An 8,327-nucleotide genomic window follows, 5' to 3' on the forward strand; every position below is an offset into this window, starting at 1 on the left:
TCGCAGACTGAGCTCAAATCCTAGTTTTACCACTTAAGCAAAGTGTGTGATCCTGGGCAAATCATTTACTCTCACTGTGCCTTTTGTTGAATAATTGAATAACCTAAGGAAAAAAAATATTCCCTAAGGATTTCATTTATACAGCCACCCTGGGTCCCTCCACAGGTTTCAGTGGGGGTCGTGAGAGTCTATCGGCTCCTTTTCCTTTAGGGACCCTAGATTAGCCATAGATCATGCTTACTCAATAGGATACGTTGTCTTACTTTGTGTGGAATCACTTATTGTAATGTTTCAGTGTGTCAGGGTCCCAAGGTCAAAGATCGGAACAAAGTCTTAGACAGAGAGGGAAAGAGGGTGAAAATATGATTGGACCCGGGATAAGTGGTGAGAGAGACAAATGGAAAGTGATACAAATAGACAGTGAGACACAAAGAGCAAAACACACATATAGTGAGATACAGAGAGATTTGTGACTGGGAGGAAAGACAGAGAATTTGAGGGCAGTGAGACGTACAAGAGCAATTCTTTGACCTAGACTGAACCCTGGCCCATTTAAAGCCTACATTGGCGAGTACCTTCACTTCCAGGTTTCCATTTAAAGCACTGGTCCTGGCAGAGGTGGACTGGTGGACTAGGAAAAGGATTGTGCTGCCTAAAAATGGGCCACTTTGAAAATTATTTCCAGGGCCTCTTTTGGTTCCCAGTCCACCCCTGGGCTCCTGGTACAAATGCAGACGTGCCTTGCACCTGCGCAGAGTTTCTGGAATACACATGTTTTTGGTCAATTCGTGCAGTGGCCACGCTCTGACCTTAGCAGATGCCATCGCCTTTGATCGTGTTCAGGTCATTGCAAAAGAAGAAAGGGAACCTCTCCCAGCGCCACAGCTTTGAGAACACGATCCAGACGCATGCACAAAGGCTCCGAGAGCCAGACAAGCGCATCGTGCGATTCATCCAGGAACAGAAGAATAGCTGCGCATGCGCGCGCGATCAAAAGCCTGACACGCAGAGGGCACACACACATCTGGTCTTTGCGCAACCCCCCTCCAGAGCTCTGCAGACACTGCACTCCCACAGCAGGCGCCGCCCCGCCCGTCATTGGGAAATCGCCTGCCCCACAAAGATTGGACGTGCCTGGATCACCCCACACCGCCTCGCGTGGGAACCCGAGAGCGGCAGACCGCACAGCCCGAAAGCAAGCGGTGCAGGCGCATGAATGGTGGTGGCTGTGAGCCGCATGGCTGCCGGAGGCCGTGTGTAACATTCGGGTCCAGACAGCGCGGCCACGGGAAACCAGCAGCCAGAAGGCGCACGTGTTATTTATTTATTTTATTTGACCGCCCTTACAAAATTGCTGGCTGCGTTTCGGAGTTGGGCCCCTGTAGCTCAAATAAAGTCGACATCAAGAAAATATCTGCCCGCCCACGCATTAGTTGTGCTATGTGATTTTGGATGAACATGTTTGTTTAAATGGTACCAGAAATCCTTGTCAACAAAGTTTAACGGCTGAATGCTAGACCTGGGAGAGCTCGGAACTTCAGGGGAAGGGCCGGGCTTGGGGGTCTGACCTGGCCCTTAGGACCAAACACGAGCCGAGACGGGTAAAAAGGACACGCACAACAGGGGGTGAGGGCCTATGTCAGGGGTTGGGGCAAGAAAAGGGCTAAATGCGTCTGGGGCAAAAAAAAAGGTCAAGAAATGGTGCTGGGGGACAAAAAAGGGGCACGAAAAGGGGATAAAAGCGCCCGGAAGGAACAAAAGCACCTAAAAGGGTCAAGAAAAGGAATTAGGCAAAAAAGGGGACAGAAGGGGTAATAAAAGGGGCAAAAAAGTCATGGGGCAACAAAAGGGTCTAAAAGAGGCAACACAAGGGGGTAAAATGTTCTAGGGCAGCACAAAGGTCTAAAAGTGACAAGAAAAGGGGATGAAAGAGACTGGGGTAAAAAAGGGAAAGAAAAGGGGCAGAACGGGTAGGAGACAAGAAAAGAGGCTATAGGTGGGCAAGTAAAAAGGCTAAGCAGGGTTTGGGGGAAGACATAGGAGAAGAAAAGGGGCTGCAAGGGACGGGGACAAGAAAAAGGTCAACATAGGGGGCTAAACGGGACTGGGGGCAAGTAAAGGGGCTAAAGGGTGCAGGGACAAGAAAAATGGTTGGGGACTGCGATGGGAAGCGCTCCTGTCCTGTCCCAGCCAATCAATAAGTGGCTGGGGCAGAAGTCAGGCGGCAGAAACCGAAGGACAGGCAGGAGTGCTATCTTTTTCTGGTATTTTTTTTGTTTTAAAAATGTAATTTTTTCCTGGTGGGGGCAGCCTGTTGGACTCGTGGCTGGCCCTGCTTTGGGCAGGCACTGACCTGAGACGAGGGTCAGGCCAGAGTTCAAGCTGTGTCCCAGGCCGGCCCGAGCCCTGTCGGGCTCTCCCAGCTCTGCTGAACACTCGAGAGCCATTAGTGGCATATGTGTTATTCATTCAGCTGAATATCTTCCAATGATGGTTACTATGGTGGCTTTGTGACATGTGTGACTTGGTTCAAATGGAATATTTCAGGTGAAGGTTTTTTTTTTCAAGTCTTTTTGAACCCACCATAATTTTTCTGCGTTTGTCTTAGGGCAAAATACTTGGCCAAGTTCCTTGGTAACAGGCAAATAGGTTGAACAGTTCGCTTTGTGTGCTTTTCTGTTATGTTGTCCCTAGCTATGACTGTTTCCGCTCTTGGTGGTGAATTAAGCAGCTGCAATTTCGGTACGCTGTTGACTCTCGGAGGACATCAGAGAAACTTGAAACCTCCGGTAAAATACCAACAAAGGGGCACCTTGCCAATAATGGGTAACTAGAGAATCTAGTAAGTAACACCAGGATACGGGATACTTAATTACAGCATTTACCTTTTTACAGTATCTACCATCAAGATAGTATCGACACTATCTACAAGGGCGGATGAAATCGATCAAAGCATATGGGGGTAAGAAACCTTTTGATATACAGTCAATATAAACCACCAGACATATTGTAGTACCCGGGCATCGACTGTCTATAGGCAACAATGGATTTTACATTTGCCTTGCAGATAATTGAAGGGATAGCTAACTGTGAAGAGAGGTCCCCACGTATTTGTCACGTACATTATGTCCTTGGGACATTGATGAGGAAAGGTCCACGAACGGAGGACACTGACACTGAGTGCAGTGAACCACGGGTGAATACTTAACAGACTAAGGAAGGGGATGTACACTTGAAACACCCATATTGCAGTTTTTAACTTGATTTAATTGGAAATAATTGGAATTAGTTGAGTGAACCTCTACTAAACTATATTTTATGTTTTTGGTTTTTACAGGTAACAATTCTAACCCATTGAGGAATAACCCATATTGAATAGCATACACTCAGGTAATTATAAGATTTTGAACAGAGTGACAGAATTCAATATTAGTAGAACAGAAAACTAACATATTAATTACTTATTGTAGATGGAAGATTTGATTTATTGAAGAGAATAGACAACTCCTGAAGAAGGGGACAAATAAACCCTGAAACACGTAGAGGCACAAGTCAACGATTGAACATATTATAATAAAAATTGCTCCTTAGGGTTATTATTGAATATTCTAATGACATGCAAATCAAGACTTGTAACTGTCTATTCAATTGTGAAATGGTGAACAAAGTGTTGAACTTTAAAGTTGGAAGTTTGAAATTTTGGTATACTATATGGTTTTGTGAAAACAATATGTTTGAAGTAAAAATTTCTTTATAAAACAATTTATGTATAAAGAGTGGTACTAATGAATTTCAAAATTGAACATTTAAATATGTACTAGTTGTTTGTTTATACAATACAAATGTGGGTGTGTAGGGGACGGGAGAGATACACAGGATTGTGGTCATCTGTTGTTTGGTTTGTGTGATGTTTTACAGGCAGCATTTCGCACTCAGGACTGCCTCCCCCGTGGATCGGCACAGGCCGATGTGCTGAGGGACCCCAGACGTGGCTGTCTGTATTTCGTTCTGTGTGTTCCTCGAGAGTTCAAGTTTCACACGATTGCGAGCAGAAAAACCACACAGCTTGACACCATAGATAAGGGTTCAAGCTAGCCGGAAAACATCAGGATTGTGTCCTGATCGAAATTAGGTGCTTAGGAACTCACAGGCCTTCAGCCATCTTGGCTGGGCTCTCTAGAACCCCACCCGTCCCCCCAAGTACAAAGGCACTTTCTTGTTGTCTTTCTGCCCCTTTACCCCAACACACACATAGTCTACCATAAAAACAGCAAGTGCCTATGTGCTGTACAAGATTCAATAACATTGCATATGAATGTAAGTGTCCCCAGAAACGCACCCCCCTTAGTGAGAGGCAATAATGGACACACCCCAGGAGGGGAATGAAGCCAGGACCTAGTGCGGGTGATATCAAAAGAGCTTTATATAATTCAATATAGGGCATGCAAAGGACTCTGCAAACTCAAAGAGCGCTCTGTCTGACAATAGCAAAGACAGTAAGTTATATTACAAATGCACGTCATGCATGAGGTAAGCTATAGGGGCCACAGAGTCTCAGGGATTGGGTGGTGATGCCTAGGTGGTATACAATGTATGCAGTTGCTTCTCCAGGATTGGCAGACGTTGGTGCTGCGCCACGTGGGGTGGGAGGTCAGCTGGGCTCATCGGGGTGTAGCGCTGGGCCGGACATGCCTTGTAACAACGAATGATAGCTAAACTAACATTTGCCCTTTTGGCCACACATTCCCACCCATTCATCACACTTCATGTGTCCTGTTGAGTTGTAACTCTTGTAAGCACTGACCTTAGATCAATACATGGCTAGGAACATTGATATGCGATCTGGAGTGTCTCAATACATCAGTTTGGGAGGTACCTTAGGTTGTCTCATGGGCGTAGTTAGGGGCATGGCCTGGGGTGCTTGACTAACCATCCTTGGCAATTTCGGTGAGGGATGGTATTATGATCTGTTGGTACAAGTGTGGTCACCCCGCTTTCTAGGCTCATTAACGTGGGGTTGATGGAGCTACTACTGACCCGTGGGGGGCATGTGACTGGTGCCTGAAAGGCGGTGGGATTTAGGACTAGGTGGCTCGGAAATCACAGAGTCAGGCTATGGCGGCCTCTGGCACGGGGGAGGGTGGCGGATGCTTGAAACGGGTCCAGCAGAGTCAGGAGGGAAGGCAGGGCTTTGCTGTTTGAACACTGTCTATATCGAGAGAGCCTGGGCAGGAGGAGGGGAAATAGCCTTGCAGCTCCGTGCGTGGCATCCTGCATGAACCGGTTTACTGTTGTGTGGGTGAGGGGCGACTAACAACACATGGGGGTTTCTAGAAGCACTCATATGTATTTGCATTAAGATGGGGTATTAGCTGGAGATCATCTTTTGTTTACATAGCATTTCACTTTTACAGTTGACATACGAACATGGGGTAGTGTCAGGCAGGTGTGTGTAAAGAGCATATAAAGAGAGCAACACAGGTTATTGTTTACTGTTATCAGCTGTCCAGTCTTTATACATTTTGCCATTATATACAATATCGGTTGCACCTTTTTCTCTTTACCCATTCTCCTTTACATTAGCAGCGAACGTTAATCAACAAGGCACATATTACATAAATCGTTTCTACAAGCTGCAAGGGTTTTCAGGGTGGGTATGGGTGCGAGGCGCCACGCCGATTGTAGTTGGGGGGCTTGGTACAGGGGTCAGGGCCTGCAGGGTTTGGGCTGATCTCAGTTACATCCTGATGTTCCCGTTCATAGCTGGGGCAATGATGTACTGCGGAAGGTTAACAGCTACAGTGTTTTATTTTGTTGTTTGTTCGTGTCTGGTGACTCGTGAGAACGAGTCTTCAGCGGATCTGCCATGCAGTGGGAGGTGGGGGAAGTGTGGACCGCTGTGAGCGTGGTCAAGTGGGGGGTCACTCTGCAGCATTCAGTGGCTCGGCCTTGAGTTCAATATGCACATTTCTAACAAGATGGGGATGGCTAAATACAAGATGGTGTCTATGCTCTGCCATATAACATGGTGGTGCAGTCCCACGAGTCGGCCTGCAGCCGCCCTGCCCACTGGGCCCGGGAGGCCGGGGGACTGCCGACAAGTCATGGTTCTTAACCGGGGTGGGACATGTAGGGGGAGGGGGGTCCTATTGACCTACCCTTCCCTACATTTCCCCCCTTTCGTTACTTAAGTAACGAATACTTTAGCTCCCCGAGTCGTTCGCTCTCTTTCTCAGCCAACACTGCTTCTTCCCAGGCTGGCGTGCCTTTTATTGGCATCCAGGCTCTGCACACCCCTCAGAGGCTTTCCCCCCTTCTGGCATACTCATCTCGGGTGCAAGTCATATATATACACCCCATATCTCCCTCCAGCTCCACCCATACCTCTGTGTACCACTCTAGCTCCCGGGGCTCCTTTATTGTGGTATGATATAGCCTGTCCACTATGTCCCCGTCATAATATTTGGGCACCATTCTATACTTGGATTCTGAAACCTCTCCAGTTTGTACGTGTGCTTCCTGGTGCGCCCGTGCCTTTCCTCCGGTGTTGCCCATCGTCACCATCATCATTGCTCAATTAGGGACTGCATTTGCGCAGCATCGAAGACCCAACTGGCACACACAAAAAATCAACAGTAAAAACACGATGAGGGGCATTAGTAATTTTCACAGCGAGCCCCATCCATGAAGGTACCCAGGAAAAAAGGTTGTCGAACCACGTGTTTGGGTCAGAGCCACCTTCTGTCTTCATTCATTCCCTCAGGTTGTGGACTGCGGCAATGACGCATGATAGTGTCCCATTATCAGCATCTTCAGAAGGTACAAAAGTGCAACAGGCACTTCCGATTTTTCGGCAAACACCGCTGTCCATCGCTGTCAACAGGTCTAGGACATACCTGTTTTGCATTGTCATTAGTCTCAGTGCCCTTAGTTCCACCTTGATCACGTTAAACCCTTCTTCGGTGTCGTTGGCCAATTGAATCAGCTCCCATCGCATGATCTGCATCCATTTTGCATTTGCTCGGGCCTGAATGCTTGGAACGAGGGAGGCAAAGAAGCTTTCTGCTGAGCTGAATAACCTGTACCTGTATGGGATCTGTGCCAAGAGTTCTGAGGAGGCCTTTGAGATATAGTTTGATGACCTTGGTTTTCTAGACATGATCTCGTCGGCGGTTCCTTCTGATAGGGCATAAAGTGGTGGCTCTTCAGTGGGTGAGGCGTTGGTTGTAACTTGAGTCATTTTCAGGCCCCCCTGGCCGAGGTGGCTCTCCGGTATTACCATTAAGGCTGAGTGCATTGTCGCCAGGGAACACGTGCCCCTCCATGATGGTGGGAGGTGCATGTACGCCCGCTTGCCACAGACCCAGTAAGTGTCCATCAGGGCTGCTGTTCCTTTCTTCATGTCTGGGATCATTAGGCTCTTGCTGCAGTTCGTGTTTCTCCCCATGTCGATTTTCCCTTCTCCTAGGAAGCAAAGTTCACTTGAGATTTCTTTCTGTAGTTTCAATGCTTTTTCTATAGCGCTCACCCAGGTCAATTTTGCCACATGTTCTGACCACACCGCGGCACACGTCTTTGCAATCCATTGTAGTTTTTCGGTTGGCAGCCCTCGCAGTGCTTCAGCTTTGCACGTTACCACATCATCTTTCCATTTGTTTTCTGAAAATAGTGTTCCTTTTATTACTAAAAATGGTTCTTTTAAGCATACCACTCCCTTTGGTCTTGAGTTGCACGTTTTTTTGTTCTGCAGCATTTCAAACAATACCGTGTGTGCCTGGAAGGTGTTCTTAATTCTGCACAGAGTGAGATGGAGGAGACACTGGGCGTCTGCAAGAAGCAATTCTTGAGGCATTAAGACTTTAGGTGTGCCTGAGGCATGGAGGATCAGGGAGCACACGTAGCAACTTTCATTAGTTGTTTGTTTTACTGTTGAGCTCATGTCTGCCTACTATTTATTCGACTGGTGTGGGTGCCTGGGATCCTCTATCGTGTCAAGCCCCAGGCCATAGTATTCGTCTTATATCTTCCTACCTGTTTCCCTCTTCTTCCTGTTGTTAAGGAATGTTTTAGCATGTCTGGCTGCGTGCAACAGGGACTCCCTCTCCCTGGCCCCCTCCTTTTCCCATTCCTCATACAGAGTAATGAACTTGTTAGCCATTTCAATATTTTCCTTCATTCTCTCTCTGGTGCAGCCTTTTTCTCGGGATGGACTGATTGTCGTTGTGGGCGGGGTAGCAGTGGTGCCATATAACTATGATATAACAGATGGGTGTCGATCATTTAGTTAATGTACACTAAAATTTGTAGTGTGGCTTTGGGGCTTCAAA

General features: G+C 47.3%; 1 long non-coding RNA gene across 1 annotated transcript; it reads left to right on the plus strand.

Moving 5' to 3' along the window:
* The first annotated feature begins 1,023 nt into the window (after nucleotides 1–1,023).
* Nucleotides 1,024–3,705, plus strand: LOC138510906 (uncharacterized). The gene is made up of 3 exons (XR_011280456.1): nucleotides 1,024–3,196; nucleotides 3,338–3,390; nucleotides 3,471–3,705. It is a non-coding gene; the product is annotated as an uncharacterized lncRNA (long non-coding RNA).
* Nucleotides 3,706–8,327: the final 4,622 nt, after the last annotated feature.

Source organism: Ambystoma mexicanum, chromosome 6p (genome assembly GCF_040938575.1).
Source record: "Ambystoma mexicanum isolate Mex_15411 chromosome 6p, UKY_AmexF1_1, whole genome shotgun sequence".
Classification (NCBI taxonomy): domain Eukaryota; kingdom Metazoa; phylum Chordata; class Amphibia; order Caudata; family Ambystomatidae; genus Ambystoma; species Ambystoma mexicanum.